Here is a 22,715-nt window from a genome sequence, read left to right as displayed (position 1 = left end):
GATGGACACCTGGGCTCTTTCCATACTTTGGCTATTGTGAACATTGCTGCTATAAACATTGGGGTGGTGCATGTGCCCCTTCTATTCACTATGTCTATCTCCTTTGGGTAAATACCTAGTAGTGCAATTGCTGGGTAATAGGGTAATTCTATTTTTAGCTTTTTGAGGAACCTCCACACTGTTTCCCATAGTGGCTGAACCACTTTGCATTCTCACCAACAGTGTAAGAGGGTTCCCCTTTCTCCACATCCTTGCCAACTTCTGTTTTTTCCTGAGTTGTTAATCTTAGCTCTTTTGACCTGTGTGAGGTGGTATTTCATTGTGGTTTTTGATTTGTGTTTCCCTGATACTGAGGGATGTTGAGTATTTTTTCATGTGTTTATTAGCCATTAGTGGCATTTAAATTTTTCTAATAAATATACTTAAGACTTGTTGCACATATTATGTAAAATTATGTAAACATGGGAATATCTAAAAATATGAATATGGAACTACTCCCCAGGGTCTATTTTACTTTGCATTGTTCTGTTTCTTCATATTAGCCGGAAGTCAAGAAGTCATTTTCACACTCTGTACCTCATTGCAAAGAGATTGTGGTTTGGTCAATATGGCTGTCTCATTTTCACTTGCTACTCACCCCCTACTTGACTGAATGAAGTGATATTGCAATATCAGCAGTTAGGAAGTCCACTAAGCATATTAATCACAACTTCTCTTCATTTTGTGTATATATTTGAAAGTGGCCTGCCTCTGTGTTAAACTATAGAAACCTGTTACTTGCACAAAAGCAATGAGACCTAAACTATTAATCTAGAGAAATGTATTTCCAAGTCCCAGATTTTATTATTCTGGCCTTCAATCTTTCATCAGTATAAGAGAATAATGAAAAAACAAATTTAAAAAACCTGATATTTATTTTGTTATTACCTTGTACTAGGAATTGTGATTATTTCTCAGCATATTATAGGTCATCAATGCACAGTGATTCTGTAAAATAGAAATCATTTATATCCATTTTAAAGGTGAAATAGGATAGGGAAATGAAGAAAGGAAACAACTGTGGGTTTTCTTTCATGTAATTCAGCATTTAATGGTGGATCATAAATTAAACAGAATTATAAAATGTGTTTGCCTTGTTAAAAGCAGTATGATGGAGTATTGTTTTGCTTTTTGCCTTTGTACCCCCTTAGCTCATCCTGGTGATAGCATTTATAGTTTTGTTTTACTCTTCATCTCTTCCTTTGCTGAAATCCTGAGATTCATGGTAAAAAATTTAGTGAATTGTTCTGCTCATGTAATCTGTGTTGAATCATTTGTTCATTTATTTTTTCAAATGAAAAGAAAGAGTACTTTTTATTTTTATCATTATTGGGTTGAAAACATTGATTCATCTCTATATAACATGCTCCTTTTCTGCAAAACAAATACATATGTGATTTTTACTATTAATAGATTTTTAAGAAATGCAGAATATACTCATGAATCCACAAAAACATACTTTTAAATTGAGGAAAATTATCCTGATATTTAAGTATAGAAATGACAAATTTGTTGATCTAAATACACTTTTCCTTTTCCCAGATAAGAAACATTATTATACAAAAGATCTTTTTATTACAAAATAGCTCTTTAGTTTTAGTCTCAGAGCAGAACTTAGAAGATAAAGCAGTCTTTCAGATATACTTAAGAATGAATTATTTAGGCATTTTTAAGACCCTAAGGAATAAAGATACAGCAAATTGATTGTAATTTATTTAAATGAAAAATATAGATCAATTCATATTTTATTATAAACCAGACAGGCATTTTAGAAATACAACACAGAGATTATAATATTTGAGAAAATGCACCATAAATACGCAAGCATATGTGCAGAGAGAAGCACATACATACATATGCAAACATGTATTAATGCATATACCTTTAGAAATACACATATCAAATAGCAGCTGTAGTGTAGCTGTTGAAACTATTTAATCTGAAGCCAGAGCCCCTGAAGTTAAATTCTAATTCTGCCACTCACTTTCTTCATCTATAAAATGGATCACAATAATTTTTACTTCACAGGCATTATGTAAGTATTAAATGAGTTATTCCTTATAAAAATTTTAGAACAGTGTTTGGTAAATCAGTAAGTGTTAGCTAATTCTCAATGTATTACTTAGTAAATGTTAGCTAATAGATATATTTAGTTTTAAAAGTCAAACAGATAAAACAAAACAAAACAAACAAAAAACTAAATACAGTTAGTAGTACCAAGATTATGTTTTTTTTTTTTTTAAAGATTTTATTTATTTATTTGACAGACAGATCACAAGTAGGCAGAGAGGCAGGCAGAGAGAGAGGAGGAAGCAGGCTCCCCGCTGAGCAGAGAGCCCGATGCGGGGCTCGATCCCAGGACTCTGAGATCATGACCCGAGATGAAGGCAGAGGCTTTAACCCGCTGAGCCACCCAGGTGCCCCCCAAGATTATGTTTTTAAGAGATGAATTTGCACAGGTAGCTAAAATTTTTTTTTAAATTAGATGAATCTGACATATATACTTTTAAATGTTTGATATTTTTTCTCTTACTATATTACACATATGTGATACACCATAATATGTCTTTTAGAGGATGTACATGAAAAACATCATTTAGGGCACATGGATGATAATAATATAAAGGACAGATTTTATCTAATACTAAAGTGAATGAAGTAAATTGTGCTGAGTCTTCTCACCCTACACTGGACTACCAGTTAAGGTACTAAATTAATGTTGTCTGTAGAGCATGATAGTATGTGAACATATAGTAAATGATATGAACTTAAATATATATTGTAAAAAAGGACATGGAAAGAAGTAGAAAGAAGATATATTTTGGAGAAGATGCATTTTGAACCAATGGAACCTGTCCATATATTGATCATGAGATGTAAGAGACAAAGGCAGCCTAAAAGAAAAATAATAGATTTTTGGTCTACCTAAATGGTGGTATTTTGGTATATATATTGAGGTTAAAAAGACTTTGTTGGGGTGAGTGAGAGGAGAAGTACAAGGAAAAGGAAAGAATAAACTATCATAAATACAGCAAATGCCCTTATAAGCAAAACAATACAAACAAAGAATTTTATGGTAAATTCATAAATTAATGAATCATAAAATATTATTACATAGCAGGATAATACATAATCATTCATATATTATACAATATATCATATATCATATATTTAGTTCTAAAACTAAAGGTAATCAATACTAAGCACCTTTACATTTTATTGACATTACAGAAGAGTTGACATTGTTTAGAGCTTAGCAATGGCTGACCATAACACTCCTTTGATTTATCCCTTCACTTCATCGGAATAAGCATTAGTTACAAGAGAGAATTAATTCGTGGTATAAATTGTCAACTTATTGCTGTAAATTGTGGTGTTTCTTCTCCCCCATTATGGGCCTACCAGTTAAGAGAAAGAAGGCACTAAATAAGTATCATCGATTGAGCATGATGGTATGTAGACATATGGTAGATTAGCATTTCTTTCATCAGATAGTTGCTTAGTGAACTGTAAAATCACAAATACCACTCTCGTAGAGCAGAGCAGAATGTAGTTGGGGAGATCTTTCAATGGTTTGGCATGTGTCACCTGCAATTTGAGGAATCATAGTGAATGGTGTTGCTTCCTTACCTGGAGAGAATTCTAAATGTGGGGGATAATCAGTTCAGTCTAAACAACAGTGAAAACTGAAAGAAAAAAAATATATACAGTTATGTGGTATGGAAAAGAGAAAAAAACTCTAAAACATAAGGATAGGGTAAGACAAACAAAATCAAAGGATGAAAATATACAGTATAAAGTATAGCATGAAAATAATAGTGAAAGCAAACTGCTGTAGGTATTTTGGCATTAGATGCCAAAGATGTGTAGGCAAGTAGAGATACGCAATTTAGAAACTTTGAATTCATCATTGAGATATAATGATTATGAATTTATAATTCTGATATAGCTAAAACTGTCTAGAGAGAGGATATAGTTTTTAAATATATGTTAGTAAATAAAATAGCTGAAAATCAATGAACTAAGCATCCATCTCAATAAATAATATAAGAAATAAAAAATTTGACAAAAAAACTACAGTCAACATTATTGTACACTTAAAATTAGAAGTACAATGTTCTCACCACAATAAAATAAAATTTAAGGAATTACAACTGAAAAGCTGCCCTTAAAAATAAATAAATCAAAAATTCATTAACATATCTAACAGTATGTATTTTAAAATGTAAAGTTTACATGAACTCTCCCAAAGAAATTAAAAAAGAGGAAACACTGAACAATGAATTTTTTTATATATGCAGTGTTGCTTTATTTACATATGTGGTTTTTTTTAAATTTTTATTTTTTATTGTGTTATGTTAGTCATGGAGCACTGGGTGTTATACGCACACAATAAATCATGGAACACTAGATCAAAAATTAATGATGTACTATATGGACTATGGACTATATAGACTAACTGAACAATGTATTTTAAAACACCAGCTTATTGTTAATGCTACAACCTAATCAGAGCATTAATATACATGAAAAGTACAAGCTAAACTTACTTATAGAAAAGAGTAAGACCCTAAAAACAGTTAATTCAAGTTTGTTACAATTGCATTCCTAATTTATTTTAAAATTTATATATATATATATATGTATATATACATATATGTACATAATATATATATATACATATATATAACAGCAGGCAAGTAGAGTTGATTATGTGAATCAAGATTGATTTAGTATTTTTAAAAAAAGTATGGTTTGCAACAGTGACACTATAAAAAAGAAAGCAAACAACATTTTCAGTAGCAGAAAAATCATTTGATAAAATTGAAAATCTGTTAGGAAAATTGTTTAACCAGTTAAGTATAAATGGGATCATTTATACTTGTTATTATGAGAAAGATTATCAAGAAAAATCTTTGCAAAATATTATACAGAATTGTGAAATGTTGAGATCATTCTCTTTTAAATCAGCAAAAAAGACAGACTACCATCACCACTGTTATTACTATTGTGCAAGTGTAATAAAACAAGAAAAAGAAATGGAAGAAGTAATATTCAAGTGAAATGAAAACAAAAAAAAGCCTCATTCTCTGAAGAGAATATAACTGGCTAAATAGGAAAACCAAAAGAATCTGAAGTTATATAATTAGAATTAATAAAGTATTATAGCAATGTTTCTATATTTGAGCTCAGTAATTTTAAAATTATATTTTAAAACTATCAACAGAATAGTGGAAAATTATTTTTTATGAGACATTTTATAATCACATAAAAGTAGCAATATCTATGAACAAGTCTAATGAATGTTGTGTAAAGCTTCTTCAAAGAAAATTATAAAATATTGTTGACAGAAATTAAGTAAGTCATAAATAATTTAGAAATACACCATGTTTATGTACTGAGAGAAACAAAGGTAAACCAATTTCCTCAATATGGCACAGTTTCAGTGTTCTCCACAATAAAATCCCAATCTGTGTTTTATTGTTGTTTCTATTGTTTACTCATGATAACTGTAGGATATACTAGATCAAGAATAGCTAAAGCTACATATTAAAGTAAATCACTGAAGTTTATGGACCTGATCTACCAGGTACCAAGTTTTGTTTTATTTTAAGTATACTAAGATAATGTGGAGTTGTCAAATATAGAAAGGTGACAAAATAAAATAGCCTAGAAAATGATTCACACACATATGGGCTTGTGACTTAATAAAAAGTGACAAAATAGAAGGAGAAGTGAAGGACTTTTCAATAAATGGTGCTGACGTGTTTAGATGTCCATACCTAAACTTCAAACCAAACACAAAACTGTATTCCAGTTGGACTATAGAACTTCATAGGAAAGGGAAAGAGATAAAGTCTGACAAAATAATAGGATGATATATTTGTGATTCAGAACAGAAAAAGTTTTCTTAGATAGGAAACAAAAAGGATTAAACATAAAAGGATAACATTAACTGAAATGAAATTGAATATCTCTTCACTAGTAAAGAAAGAATAGGAAAACGGAGAGAAAATATATTTTCAAAATATATTTAAAAAGATGTTTTATAAAAAAGACAATTATATAAAGACAAAGGATTTTTCTCGATAGTGTCTTTCTAATACCTCCAAATCAATAAAGGCAACCCAACAGAAGAATAAGAAAGTTTTTGAATAATCATTTCATAAAAGAGAATATCTAAGGGGTGCCTGGGTGGCTCAGTGGGTTAAAGCCTCTGCCTTCGGCTCGGGTCGTGATCCCAGGGTCCTGGGATTGAGCCCCGCGTCGGGCTCTCTGCTCGGCAGGGAGCCTGCTTCCTCCTCCTCTCTCTCTCTCTGCCTGCCTCTCTGCTTACTTGTGATCTCTGTCTGTCAAATAAATAAATAAAATCTTTAAAAAAAAAAAAAGAGAATATCTAATATACATAGGAACTGTTGCTAAACTTCCCTCATTATTATGAAAGTAAAATTAAAATCACAAACAGGAAATTAAATGTATATTGTTAACATTTAAAAATATCTGAAAATTCCAGCATAGCAAAGCTATGGAAGAATAGAATCAAAATCATAAACTCATAACTTTGACAAAATGTGTTGAATATGTCAACTGAAGCCAGACTATGTCCAAGCAATTGCCATCCATAGGTAGAAAACCTAAGCAAAATACAAATTTGTGTGTGTAAAAAATACATACAAGAATATCTCAGTAATGTAATTCTTGAGAACTCTGAACTGGGAAAAATGCAATTGTCAAGTGAGGGTGAATACATCTATCATTTATAATACATTTATACAATAGCATATTGTGGAGCAAAGGTCACCAAGTATTTTCTATAAGGAGTCAGACAGTAGATACTTTAGGCTTTGGGAGATATAATGTTTCTGACTTAACTACTCAGCCCTGTTCTTGTAGCATAAAAACGGTTATTGACAATACATAAATAAATGCTGTATCTGTGTATCACTGAAACTTTTTTCAAAAACAGGAATACCAGAATTGGCTTGAAGTCAGTAGTTTGCTGATTCTACTATAGAGAAAAACAAATAAACGAACAACAAAACTATAGCTAAACACAACAACATTGATGAGTCCCTGCACAAATATAAAGTTGAACAGAAGACAGACATTTACAAAAATCATAAAATAATCAGAATGCTAATAAAGTAAAACCATGGCTCCCTGGAGAAATGACATATCCTAGACATAGAAGAGGGGAAAAAAAAAAAAAGAGCCTGAGTATATTGCAGTGTTAGAAAGTACTAAAGTGCTCTAAAACCAAGGCACTGTTGGAGAGGGATATCAAAAGGACCCAGAAACCAACGGAATGAGTTCCCAATGACCAAAGCTGGATGTATTTAAATGACTAAATAACAGAGTACTGGATTATAACCCAAAGTGTAAAATAAATATCCATGAATCTATTCTGATATAAATAAATGCCTGAATAAATAATTAAATAGGGAATAAGAGCTAAAGTACCCATGCAGAAGAATTCCAAATAATTTATGTAGGTATTCTTATATCAAGGGGACACAGCTTAACTCCCTGTTCCTTAAATGTAGGCTGCACATAATGACTTCCTTCCAAAGAGACCATTATGGAAATAGGATTTTAAAAAAAAGTAACATTACAGTGGAGAAACCTGATAAACAGGACTTCAGTCAGGTGATCAAATATCAGTGATTAGTCAGACAAAGATGAGTTGTAGACACTGCACTGCAAGTGCTATAGTATTGTAAATACTACACTCAGGAACTTCCGTTAGGAAAAAAATTGAGAGAACCTAACTCTTGAATCTTGGAGTGGGGTTGAAAATGCTATAACGCCAGTGCCTATTTACTGCTTTCCATTAGCAATTAGTCACATGTCTTAGAGTAGGAAAGAGGAGGAATTGGTTATCTTAACCAAATATTAAAAAGCTGCATTAGAGAGTGTGTTCATCTTGGAAATGTGCCATTTAACATTTGCGTCATGTGGATCTGGTTAGGAACTGAGGTGTCTACCCTTGATATGATGTGATGTGAATGTCACTTCACCTTTGTGATCTTCCTTTTCAAGATCTATAATCCCTGTCCTATAATGAGAAAAACCTCAGACAAACCCAAACTGAGGAACATTCTACAAAATACCTGACAGGTGCTCCTCAAATCTGTGAAAGTCATCAAAAACAAAGAATGTCTGAGAAACAAGTGTAGTCTAGAGGAGCCAAAGAAGACCAAATTGCTAAATGTAATGTACTATCCTGCATGGGATCGTGTTACAGGAAAAAAAAATAGCGAGGGAGTGGGGAACAATAGATAAAAACCAAGAAATAAAAGTATGCACTTTAATAATTAGGTCTTAATCTTGGCCTGCTAGTTGTGATGAGTATATCATACTGTATAAAATATAAAGAGCATGAGAAACTGGGTACAAGAATACAGAAACTATCTGCAACTTTTCTGTAAATCTAAAATTACTGTATAATAAAAATGTACTAAAATAATTCCTGATTTCTTTTGTAAAAAGTTGTTTGTTTGATTTTTTCTTTTGAAAGCACTCAAACCCAAACTGCAGTTAGTATTTAGATATACCTGCCTGAATGGTAAAATATAAAGGAAAGCAAGAAAATTATTTTTCTTATGGTCAACTTAATAATTACTTTATGGAAACAAACAGGGAAACAAACATATGGCAATTGGGAAGTGGAATATAGTGGGCTTTTTAATGGGCAGTATCTTATCTTTTGGCCTGGGTGATGGTAATAAAACACTTGTAGTAAATCATTGAGCTTCTTATTTTTGCATACATTTCTATATTTGTGCTAAATCTATTTTTCTATCTATCTATCTATCTATCACCTATTAGGATAGATATCTGCTTGATGGAATGAAGGTTCCAGCAAGGAGCTATTAGAGGAGTACCGTGAAATAAATTAGTTTAGTCAGATATTGCATCACCAACATCAGAGAACCTTGCAAGAAAGAGTCTTTCCAGAGCCCTTGCAAAATCCTCCTGTCAGGATGCATGAGAACTGAAATATGAGGGCTTACCACACAAAAGGTATTGAATCAGATTTTGAGACTATCATCCGTGTAGACTTTTTATGCCTCTGTCTTCTCCCCTCAGTCCTGATCATGGAGGTAGCAGTCACAGGAGAAAAAAAAATAATAATAATAAAGCAGACTGAAAGGATTAACCATGCCCACTTTCCCAATGAGGTTTCCAATTATGGATTAGTCTTTTGCTGGGGAAAGGGAGAATATTTACATTGAAAGTAAGATTGGTGTTTCAAAATCCGTCTACACCAGTCTCATTAGGACTCAAATTCCATGAGATCTACTTGATATTGGCAAGATATTGAGAAGAGAGATTTCCAAAGCATGTTTAATTAGATAAAATTAAAGACTTTATTAAACTCATTCCATTATATATTTGATTACAATATACACCTCAAACATGCAGCCTGACTTATAGCATAGAAACATAAACACAGGGTGCCTGGGTGGCTCAGTGGGTTAAGCCGCTGCCTTCGGCTCAGGTCATGATCTCGGAGTCCTGGGATCGAGTCCCGCATCGGGCTCTCTGCTCAGCAGGGAGCCTGCTTCCTCCTGTCTCTCTGCCTGCCTCTCTGCCTACTTGTGTTCTCTCTCTCTCTGTCAAATAAATAAATAAAATCTTTAAAAAAAAAAAAGAAACATAAACACATATTTCTATTTTTTCAGGTACAACCTGATGTAAAATTTCTATTTTCCTTTTTGCATCAACCACACCCATAACAATTTTTTTATATTTAAGATATATTTATTTATTTGAGAGAGTGAGCATGAATGAGGGGAGGGGTAGAGAGGGAGAGAGAGAGAATCCCAAGCAGATTCCCCACTGAGCACTGAGCCTGACACAGGGTTGGATCAGGACCCTGGGATCATGACCTGAACCAAAATCAAGAGTTGGATGCTTAATGGACTTAGCCACCCTGGTGCCCCCATAACTAATTTTCTTTTTTATGTTCTGTATCTGGTTCCTTTGAAATCTGAAAAATATCTAAGAGCCTTAGCACTTATGTTTTAGAACTAAATCCTTCTAGATGTTTGTTGCTTTGTTTCTCCCAAGCCTTTTCAGCTTTTTAATTCATACGTCATTGGGTAAGTTGTTTTTAGTAATTCACATTTCTCAAATCTTTCCAAAGCTTTAATGTCAGTTTTCACTAAATGACAGCCCTCTTTTATTAATATTTCGTCTGTTTTTATAATGTGTACTTGAAATCTCAAATGTTTTTGAGAACAAGTATCAATGACACTTGATGAGTTTTGAATTGACTAGTGGGAAGGAAGTGTCTGGGTGCCTGTTAACATGTGTTATGGAGTTAATGGACACTAAATAAATTTAGTGTAATACTTAAGTGAAAATCGTTTGAAAGTTTTCTTCCCCTTTATGTCTGAGTCACTTTCCAGTGGTGATGGCATGGATTCAGTCTAATACATATCTCTGAAAAATCTAGAGGAAAGTCTCAGACTATGTATAAACTTGGGCAATGCTGGTACATAGATATATTAAGCTACAAGAATGAATAAGATTACCCAAGAAGAGAAAATAAGGAGAAAAAGCCCAGGGCAAAGTTCTGAGAAACTACAAACATTAGACTCAGCAAAGAGGATACAGAATCAGGGAAGTAGAAAGAAAGCGGAGCCTGAGATGGGAATAAATCCAGGATAATTTTGGTATCAGTTAAATTCAGAGAGATTATGTTGAGAAGAAAGGAGATGAATGTCAACTATGAAACATAGTCCTGAGAGTTTGAATATGATGAAAACTGAGAGTAACCATTGGATTTAGCAAATCCTCAGGTCCTTTGATGATTGGGACAGAGCATATTGAGTGGCTGTGTGAAGATGTGAGCCAGGTGCTAAAAGTTTGGAAAGATAATGAGAGGGAAGGAAGTTGAGATAGCAGTATAATTTACATTTCCAAGCCATTTTGATGTGAAGGGAATGAGAGAGTGGCTAGAAGGGAAGGAGACAATGAGAAGTATTTGAATATATACATAATTTTAGGGTAATGATATGTAGAAACAGCCAAATCTAAAATGTCTAGATGAATGTGGATAATAAAAGAGAAAATATCCTATATACAGACTAAGTGGGAGTACTGACCTTTAAAGAGACATTTAGTTCCCTGTCACAATGGGAGCATAAGCATACTTTCAAGTAGAATAGTAAAGTTTGTGGCAAGAAGTTCTAAAAATCTTGAGATTCAAGCTTCCAACTCTTGATTTCCACTGAGGTCATGATCTCAAGGTCCTGAGATCAATCCCCGCATTGGGCTCAGTTCTCAGCATGGAGTCTGCTTGAGGTTCTCTCTCGTGCCCTCTCTCTGCCATTTCCTTAACCCCCATCCCTCCCAACTCATGGGTACATTCCCTCAATAAATAAATAAATTCAGTCTTTTAAAAAGTTCTAAAAGTCCTTTTATTAATGACTTCTATTTTCTCCACAAAATATGACACATTATCAAATAAAAGGGATTGTAATCATAGTGGGGACCAAAGTGTAGATGAGATGTTTGATCACAGCTAAAAAGAAATGAATAAAACTGCTTCTTTTCAGAGTTTGAAAATAAGCTCCCTCAGAAGTTTTCAGAGTCTATAATGTTTAATATCCACTTAAGGTTTGATGCCCTGCATTTAGAATAAAACTGGTCACCTATCTTATGTAAATTTGTCCTGTAAAGTTCAACTGCTACGGTATGAGCAGAAAGAAAAAAAAAAAAGTTTCCAAGCAGAATATGGCTTTTGTCAAGTTGGGCATTCGTGGATATTTGTAAGGGAGAGATGATGGTAATGGACCATAGACTCTAATCTGTATAAGGAAGGCAGCACAATGTATGCATGGATTGTGAGATTTTGGGAGAGTTACTGGATTGGAGTTGTTCAATATTAAATGTTTAACAGCAAAATATGTTTAGATAATCTTAATACTCCATACATGGGGATATAGGATCACCAAACTGACTTCTTTAGGATATCAAGGACAAAACTATGACCCAAATAGCTTTCTTTACTTCTATCTACAAGGGTGCCAAAATATAACTTTGACCAAAATACTTAAACAGGAATATCCACATAAACCTTTTGTAAATTTTTCTTCATTAAAATGAGATTGCAGGCTCATGAAACATGTTCATTTTTAACTAGTGTTTGGCAAATAAGGCGTGGGTGAGTGTGGGGTGGATAAAATTTAAACCGGTAATTGTTTGGGGCATTTGTTGCAGAGAATGTCTGTTAGCTGAGGTCAAGAGAAAGATGCCATGGGATATCTGGAAACTTAAATGTTGCTATACTAGATCTAGATTTAAAGATTAGCTTTTTGGGGGTGACTGGGTGGCTCAGTCGTTAAGTGTCCGCCTTTGGCTCAGGTCCTGGGATAGAGCCCCACATCAGGCTCCCGGGTCCGTGTGAAGCCTGCTTCTCCCTCTCCCACTCCCTTGCTTGTGTTCCCTCTCTTGCTGTTTCTCCCTCTGTGTCAAGTAAACAAATAAAATCTTTAAAAAACAATAAAGATTAGCTTTTTGGTTATAGTCAGATCTGTATTGAAAAGTAGTAATATTGCTAAAATAACGTTTAATTTGCAGCAACCCTCCTTTTTTGTCCATATTCTCGCTCCTTGGAACGTTGTTCACGGTATAATTGCAGCTCCTTTTGCTTCCAATTGTGTATCCCCATTCATTTTTTTCTATAGGCAGCTTTCAGCTACATGAATAATTGTATCTAATTTCCTGAGTCTTAAAGATGATTCTCTTAAATTCAGATTACGGTGACTAAATGAAATCCTTTGTTTCTTGGTTGTTCAGTCTCCCTCCACACCAAGTTTTCTACAAATAGTTGTTCTTTTCTTTAAAGCTATTATTCATATATATTCAAGCTCAGTGAATTCTAAGGCCCAACTGAAATATCATTTTGGAACTGGGACAGCATTTATGGCAGAATCTGCTTTCATGTAGGAAAACAGATCATCCCGGTATCGCTAATACTATTAATTAAAATGCTATCAGATTTGTAACATTCGAAGGAGACAAACTGAAGGACGTTTTTAAATAGTCCCTTAGATTAAGCCTGCTGTTGGCTTAGTCCTCATAAAACCAATCACATGACACCTATTTAAAGAAAGAAGATCCAGGAATATGGATTTGGTACATATGTCATCCTATAAAATCACTGTCAAAATGCAAGATGAGAATTACAAGAAAAATGCACCAAAATAATTTCAAAAAACAGTTATCTCTCCCAAGATCCTAGGCAGTCGCTGTAGAGCTTCCTGGCAGCAGGAAGCAGCGGGAGCTAGCTAATGAGGCAAGTCATCCCTTATCATTGCTGTGCTTAGCCTGATTTAGTTATCTGAATCAAAATGACAGATTCAGGAGGAAGGCTCCTGGGAACTTGACTGAAAATGTTATGTTGATGTAACCATGCATTGATCAGTCTAGTGGAGTGCTTCTTAGTCTCCATGCCAACAATAAAAAGAAACAAAAAAAATAGCAGGTTAAAGGGCACACTTTAAAAAAATGGATATTGGGCAAGATATTTTCTTTATAAACAGGCTGAGTTAAACATTGAAATAAGCTTCCTGCCCTGACCAACCTAGGGCTTCTCAACATATAAGAGGTTTTATAAAGTAATTTCAGCTTGTCAGGAACAATTTTCCTCTTTCCCTTTAGGATTACTTATAACTTTAGCTTTTGCAACTATAACCCGTGTTATTGGCAGTCTATTAACTTTATTCCAGTGTGAAAACTGCAGGAATTAACTCTTTCTAGCCTTGCCTAATCCTCTGCTGTTCTCCAAAGCCAGAAGTAGACAGCTGTTTTTAAAGTGCTTTTGACATGCTAGGCATGAATTTAAGAGGCTTGATAAAAGAGGTACTAAAAATAAGAAAAAGAAAGAATCAGAATTACCTGAGGGGAATACATGCTGTTGACAAATAGCTCTGTCTGCTAGCCCTCAGTTTGAGAAAGATTTTGATAGTTTTGATCACTGGGCTAGACATATTTTTCTTGTTACTGGCAAGCTATCAACATTCAGAAAACAGCATACAGGGCACATTAAAAGCCACACATGATGAAGAAAAGATTGTTCTTCTAAAGATAGAATAGTTCATTGCACAAACCTCATCCAGTCAAAGATATCAGAACTGAAGATAGCTTATAAAAGAGAGGGTGGTTTGTTGTTGTTGTTGTTTTTGGTGGTGGTGGTGGGTTTTTTTGTTTTGTTTTGTTTTGTTTTTGTTATGTTTTTGGACAGATGCACATGTTATCATTATAGGACATGAACAGAACCAAGAAGGGAGAAACCCACACACATTCTTCCATTTGATGTGCCTGGTTTATTTTATGCTAAGGAGTGCAAATGTATAAAACATCTCCAGCTACTCCTCTGGAGTCATTTAAGTTGATATGGGCATCACATTAGGATTTAACAATTTTCTAAACTGATCCGATTTAATGCTTTTTAAAAACTTAGCTTTCTTGGTCTTTCAGGCAGCCTCTCTACATCTCCAAAACAAAGTGCCCAGCTGTATAAATGAATGAAATAAGGATCTGCAGGAAGCCAAAATCCTAATTTTAACCACATGCTGGAAAAAGAAAAAAAAAAGGGAGAATTTATCTGTTTTATCCAAGTTTTTTTTTCCTTCTCTCTTAAATGGGAACTGTGCCTTTGTTGGCAGCTTTTCTCTGGACTGTTGATTATTTAGTCTAGGCTAAGCAAAATTATAAGAGTAAGCAGGAAGTACTATATATATATATATATATATATATATATATATATATATATATGATCTCATCTTTCCAGGAAACACGTTACAGTGGATTCTTGCGGGCCTTGACGGTCCCCGCTCTAGTCATGATGCAGGAATCTTCCAGCCATCCCCTTCAAGTCCCTAAAAGTCTTCAGGCTTTGGTAGATACCAGTGCAAAGAGAGTGGTCTGCTGAGAACCTATGCTGGGACAAGAAGAGCCTGTGGAAGTTATGTCCCACGTTCTGCTCCTCAGCTGCCAATACTGTCAATCTGCTCTACCAAAGGTCTGTGCATCCCTTGTTAGGCAGATCAGGAAGAAATGAGAAGTCTTAACATGCTACTGTGGGATTGTTAGCCTTTTAAAGGATTATTGGTCCTGTTCATCTCCTTTCATGCTTGTGAGGTTTTCCTTGTTTATTATTATTATTTTTTTTCCTCAGTATACTTATTGTTTACTTTCCTGACAGTCTTACTCAGTTTTCTTTATAAAATTCCCTGCTTCCCCCTGGAATTCACTGTTGTCTTCAGGGCTTTCTGAAAAATACTTCACAATTTCCTATTCCTTTAAAAATATTGATTAAGTGTACATCCAGGGAGTAAAATGGTTTCTTCCAATGTAGAACAATCCACCAAGCAAGCCCAGGACCATACACAATAAATTATGATACAGGAAAATATGCAGTAATGGGTAAAATAAAGCTATATCTGAGTTCCCCTAAGGTGTTTCTCAAAACTAGGAGAGCTCATTGCAAGGTTCAAACAAAAGTAAGAAAAAGCTTTGCGGGCAGCTGGTTCTTCTTGGAGCATATCACACAATGCAAAGAGCTTGTTCTCCTGCTAGGAAAGGTTCAGTCTCAAGTCCAGGATCATTGCCTCAGCTATAGTTAGCCAACTAGCGATCGGGAAAGGAAGAACTACAATGCTGCGTACTGCCAAGCTTCCTGGTACCGTCATGGGAATTCTTAAATCTAACAGATGATTGAATAGTGAAATTTTAAATGTAGACCTTCTCTTGTGTTTGGCTTTTGCAAGACAAAGAGGCCTCTGAGCCTCAGCAATTCCTTTTGTAATACTTCAATCAGACCATTTCTAAGGAAACACCTTTTCTTCCTACTCCCTAATACTCTCTTTGCTTCTCCCGTTGTTTTCTTTGTTCATTCTTTTTTACACTATCTACATAAACAATAGCAACAACAAGTTTTCTCTCTTTTTTTTTGTGAAATATTAATGGGTTTGTTCCCTCTGGAGTTTATATTCAGTGTTGAATTAAAGATCAAGCTGAAAAATTGTCGCAGGGTACACGTACACATTTTGATGGAATGACAGCTGAAATCTCCACAAATATCAGCAATTCCAAAACAATCCAAAACCTTCAATAGTTACAATTTGATGCAGGGAGATTTTATAGAGCCACCTGGTCTCTGCTGGACCAAGACAGCCATGCAGGCTTCATTGTTTAAGGTTCCTTGTAGAGCCATGTGCTTTGTGATAGCAAATTAAAACCATCACACATTACCATCACTGTGTTTCATCTTATATGTATTTAAGCTATCCAAACCTTGACACTAATGATCTAAACACTATACAGAGAACACACTACCCAAAACACAAAATAAATTGATAAATGCTGGTCAAGTGAAAGTTGAATGCATGTTTACTTTTTAGATTTTTGCTGTGGAGAAACACAGCTCTCCAAAGCCCAGGGAAGAACATTTGGATATTCAAACACAAACAAGTTAGTTAAAGGGCTTCTTATTTATAAAACATAACAAAAACCAAAAGAAACTAAAAACAAACAAAATAAATGAGGAGCCAGCTTGATTTATAAAGAAGAAGAGGAGAAGCACATTTCCTGCCAAATAAGAAACCTCCAATAGGATATGTGCCAACTGTTAAAAGAAAATATTCCAAATCTGGAGAATAGCTGTCCAGAGTTTCTTCAACCTTCAATCTTTTTTTTTTCCCTTGCTTCTTACTTTCCCTCTTCCTTCCTTCCTTTGTCCGTCTGTCCTTCCTTCCTTCCTTTTTACTTCCTTCCCTCCTTCCCTTCTTCTTTCTTCCTCCCTTTTTCCTTCTTTGCTTTCCTTTTCCTTCCTCCCTTCCTTCTTCCTCCTTCCTCTTTTCCCACCTCCTCCTTTCTTCCCTCACTCTTTTCCTCCCTCCCTTCCTTCCTCTCTCCTTGGTTTTTCTCCCCCTCTCATTTTCATTCTGCCTTTCTTTTTTCTTTCTTTTACTTTTTATTAGAAACAGTCAATTGACTCCATTCTGTTATCTCATTAACCACTCTAGATGAAGAGAAAAAACAAATCCGATGAAGAATTGCTATTCTCTACCCCAGTTTTAGTGATTCTGGATTTTCAAATATGATAGTAACTGAGAGAAGTATACACTCCATCTGAACATTTCATTCTAGTGGCTTTTAAAGAAATCAGAGTAGGCTATTATAACATCCCCTTTGCCAAAATGCAAAACAAAACAAAATAACTTCCCCAGTGTTTCCACCTCCCAGACTCAAGTACAGATGGCTTTAACCATTTGTTTAGAGAGGAAGGAGACAATAGTATATGGCATGAGGTAGCATAATTATAAATGAGACTACTGTAAGCAAGTGTTGCCTTTTTTTTTAATATTTTATTTATTTATTTGACAGAGATCACAAGTAGGCTGAGAGGCAGACAGAGAGAGAGGAGGAAGCAGGCTCTGCTGAGCAGAGAGCCTGATGTGGGGCTCGATCCCAGGACCCTGGGATCATGACCTGAGCCAGGCAGAGGCTTTAACCCGCTGAGCCACCCAGGCACCCAGCAGGTGTTGCTTTTTAAGAAAAAAATTCACCTTCTTAATTTCTTGGATAGAGATTAATCACATATTTTAATCTGAAACAAATATCAAAAAAGTCATTAAGATTTTCCAGAGATTCAGAGTGGCCACTGTTTATCAAATTTTGCTAACAGTCCTAAGAAGGAAGGGAGCTAACTTCATCGATTCAGTGTTCTTTCTCCCCTGGAAGAAAAAAAACAGTCTTTAATGAAGCAAAATATAATTATAATCTAGTTTTATAGATGCACAGATGTAATTTAAACTACTTAGACATTTTATATAGCCATGATCTCAAAGGATATAAAATTATTCCATTATTCATGTGAAATTTTTGCACCTAGTAATCTTTTTTTCTTTTCTTTTCAATTATATGGGAATAAAACCCCTCTTTCAGAGCAGCATAAAAACCTAATGTAACAGCAAAGACCTATTGAATTAAGCAGGAACATGGCTATTTGGTCTTCCTTATCTATGATATTGCATAAGGATAGTTGAAATTAAGTCTGAATCTATTTTCTCTCACCTTCCTCATATGCTAAAAACAGCTGATACTCTTTCCAAAAGAATGTGTTTAGTTACTACTTGGATCAACATCTAAATTTGTATATGATTACTTAAATACACTGCTGATTTGGCACTCCTCTCTATATGCTAGCCCCCCTTGTAATAAGAAACATTTGTTTTTCTTAAGTTGCTCCATGCTTGTTAACTCCTCAGATTCAATCTAAGAATTCATGTCTTGTATTCAGTATTCTAATAGGGGAATAGAAAAACGTCCTGACAGATTATTTTTCCTTGGAGGATTTTGGTTTAAATCTTTATACAAAAAGAATACAAGATTAGTGATAACTGAGAAGCAAGAGACATTTTTTTCTGGTCTCTGAGCAGTGAAAATGACACATGATAGTGTGTCATGTTATGTAGACTCCTTAAATCCCAGCTGAATTTCAAAGACTTGAAGCCAGCAGTGTATAGCTTTTTCTACTGCATGAATGTCATTTTAAGTATTCAAACTTGATGGTCCTCTACTGAGAAACACCATTTTAAGCTTTCTTTCATACTCATGGGTGAAAGAACTAAAATACAGAAAAGAGGTAAAAAGCTATTCTGGGGGAAATGAAGACCCCAAATTGTAATGCAATATAATATATATCATAGTTTGACTTAAGTATTTTATATATTATATATTTATATAATTAATATATAAATCTGCTTATTCATCCTTGGCCCCAAATATGAAAGTCATTGGTTATCTACTGTTGAAATGTTATCTAGCCATTTAGGGTAGGTCAGTCTCACACAATAAGCTTAGCTGAGAGTTTTCGTTTTGTACAATAAATGTGGCCACTTAATAGTGGCTAGTGGAACACGGAATTGAGAAGACTTTCAGTGCATATCTGTGCATCAAGGAAATGCTTTCAGACAACAATTAGTTTTCTTTTTTGCCTTCCTGTTAAATTTATTATTTTAAAATTTTTTTGTTTGCTTTGTTTGCATTCAGGCAGTTACAGTTAACTTATATGTGAAATTGACTAGACAGAGTGCCCTGTTCGTTGGTCAGATACTTGCCCACATGTTGCTCTGAAGAGCCTCTTTAGATATAATTTACTTTTACATCAATAACCTTTTGAGTGAAACACATATTGTCCATAATATGCATAGGTCTCATCTAATCAATTGAATTCCTTAAGAGCATAGACTGAGGTTTCTGGAGGAAACAATTTTGAAGCAATTTTCAAGATAGAAACACAGAAACTTTACCTAAGTTACCCACCTTCTGGCCTGCCCTGCAAATAGACTTCAGACCAAAGATTGAAATGTCAATTCAGGTGAATTTCTAGTCTGCCAGCCTACCCTGCAAATTTCAGACTTGAAAATCTCCACAATCAGAGCCAGCTCCTTAAAATCTCCCTCTTCTTTTGCATATATATATTCAAGATATGGGGATATATATAGATATCTATATCGCTATCTCTATTTAGATAGATAGCGATATAGATATCTATTTAAATATATGTATATTTATGTCTATTTATTTAATAAATGTATATCTATTTAAATATATGCTTATTTATTTTAGTATATTACATAAATTTAACTATTACAGTTATGAGTATATATATAGTTATATATACAAAATATGCATGTATATATGTGTGTGCATAATATATATACATATGTATAATATACTATATGTATATATATAATATATAGGACATAAAATATAAACTCTATTATACATATAATATATACATATATTTATATACATGCATATAGTATGTATGTAATGTATGATAATATGTAATAATATATAATATACATATAAATGTATAATATGTATTATATGCATACAAAATATCTATAATATCCACAAGATAATATAGTTAAAATATAATATTATCATATATTCCCTTATTGGTTCTGTTTCTCTGGAGAGCTCTGCTCTGAATATTATTCATTCTGTCAGCTGAAACTGATTTATATTTATTGGATACTATTTACTTGGCAGTTTGATACCAGGATACAAAGAGAAATCAGAAACAATCTGTTTCTTAAAGAACTTTAAGAGTTTTCTATTTCTGGATATTTTGCAGACTAGATAGCCAGAAAATCCCCTATTACGAAATAATTAAAAGGCTACATAAAATCAGTATTTTTTTTACAATACATAGCTAAACTTAGAGAATGGAGTAAAGAAAATCTCCAAGACTACAAAAAGGAAGAAAAACTAAAAATTCTAGCTGTTAGTAGATGTTCCCAATCACTGTAACTAAGGGGCTTGAGAATTAAGGGTTACACATGTGGGAGAAAAGCCTTTGGCAAATTTGAGAAGATAGTTGTAATTGAGACCTTCACACGAATATCCAGGATATGTGAATAGCAACACTTTCAGTGAAGGGCTGAACTGAAAGAAAAAAAAAAATGTTCTCATTAGGAACAGGAGGTGGGAAGAAAGCCTTTCTTTCTTGGCCTTGTTCTGAGTGCTAAAGGGTGGGGGGAGAGAAAGTATTTTACAGCCATTTGTAAATATTCTTATTAGGTTTCTCAGTGGTACCAGCACCTATAAAATGAGAAAATAATCTAAGAAAGTTGTTTTTCCTGCAAATTTTAAGTGGGCATCTAATGGAAACAAATGTAAAATCATTGCTGAAAGGATGAAATCTAGAATTCACTGTATTTCTAAAGATGACATCCTCAGGATCATAGTCTCAATTTATAAAAGACAGTAATCAGAGTAAGAAAGTATTTGAGACATGATTATTTGTGCGAAAATGTCAGATGAACTTATCAGATAAAGAATATATAAAACTGGGGCACCTGGGTGGCTCAGTGGGTTAAAGCCTCTGCCTTCGGCTCAGGTCATGATCCCAGGGTCCTGAGATCGAGCCCCGTATTGGGCTTTCTGCTCGGCGGGGAGCCTGCTTCCTCCTCTCTCTCTGCCTGCCTCTCTACCTACTTGTGATCTCTCTCTGTCAAATAAATAAATAAAATCTTTTTTAAAAAAGTATATATAAAAATATATTTTATATGGTAAACAAATATAAAATGCCACTGAAATTTTTCAAAAAAAGAACTTCAAATATTCAAGACATAGAAAAACATCTTTAAAAAATCTTTAAGAAAAGACAAAAACAGTGTAGTCATTGAAATTAAAACTTGAATGAATGGTTCAAACAGAAAAATAAACAGCAGAAGATAGAATGAATGAATAAGAAGTTAGAGCTAAAAAATGCTAAAATTGCAAATATCAAGGAAAAATAAATGTAAAAAAGAAAAGGAATAATAGACACTGGGTAAAGAAGATGATGCTCTATATAATTGGAGTTTCAGACTGAGAAAATGCATACTTAGAAAATGCTACTTAGAAGCAACTTTTATAGTGATAATAGATGGGATTTTACTAGAACTAGTTGGAGATACGTACCCTCAGATTTAAGAATGTTGCAAAACTACCAGATACGTTATAATACAACAAAAGACATATAGCACTTACAGAAAGAAAAAAAGAAACATTGCCAACAAAGAAATAATTAGATTAACAGTTGATTTCTCAATAGCAACAAAAGAAGATATAGGAATAATGCAAAGAGCTGAAAACCAAGTTATCATTTGATGATAAGGGCAAAACAACTTCACCTATACACAAGTACAAATTTGCAGAACTACTTTAGAAAACTGTTTGGCAGTATCTAATAAATCTTATGACAGAGCAATTCCATTTCTAACCTAATACTCAGCAGACTGTGTTCATATATGTAGTCCCAAAAAAAATCTATCATATCATAATATTCATAGACCCTTTAAATTTACACCCAACATTAAATGCAAACTGAAAATTGATGCATTGTGGAATATTATTGTGTTGTGGTATTTTATAGAGGGAATTGGCTTTTTCTATAATCCATACCAAGAATTAATCTCAAGTAGATTAACATATGAAAGAAGTGAGACACAAAGAATCCATATGAATTTGAAAGAATGCAGAATTACTACTGGTTATTTTTGCAGGCATGAGAAATTGTTACTGGAAGTGAAGAGAACATGATACTCTCAGGTGATGGCATTATTTAATTTCTTGATCTCGGTAGTCATTCCACAACTCATACTTTGTGACAAATCATCGGTTTGCTCATTTAGTATTTGTGTACATTTATGTAAAATATAATAATTTCAGAAGTTTCCTATTAAAAAAAAGGCGGGGGGAATGATAAAAAGAAGCATTTCAACAGTAAGAAAAAAACATTGACAAGATGCCCAGCCTGTCTGGTAAGAAGAAATGTATATTTTATTCAATGCCAAACAATGTTTTGTGTCTTTAAAGTTTAATGGGAAAAACAAGACAAGAGGGCTTGGGAAACAAGGTATTTTGTTTGAAGAAGCAGAAGGAAGGGAATGATACAAATTTATTTTTTTCAATCAACAGTTATTAAGCACTCAGGTAGCAAGTCCTCTTCTTTGAATAGAGTCAATAATGAATGCTCTAAAATTAGTCAATTCTACCTCTGTACCCATCACTCACTCAAGATGATTTACAGAGAACATATGCCATATATTTAAAAATTTTATTTATTTTTTATTTAATTATAATTTACATAATGTTATATT

The sequence above is a fragment of the Lutra lutra genome, chromosome 6, assembly GCF_902655055.1.
Source record: "Lutra lutra chromosome 6, mLutLut1.2, whole genome shotgun sequence".
NCBI lineage: Eukaryota > Metazoa > Chordata > Mammalia > Carnivora > Mustelidae > Lutra > Lutra lutra.
This window is presented reverse-complemented; position numbering follows the sequence as displayed.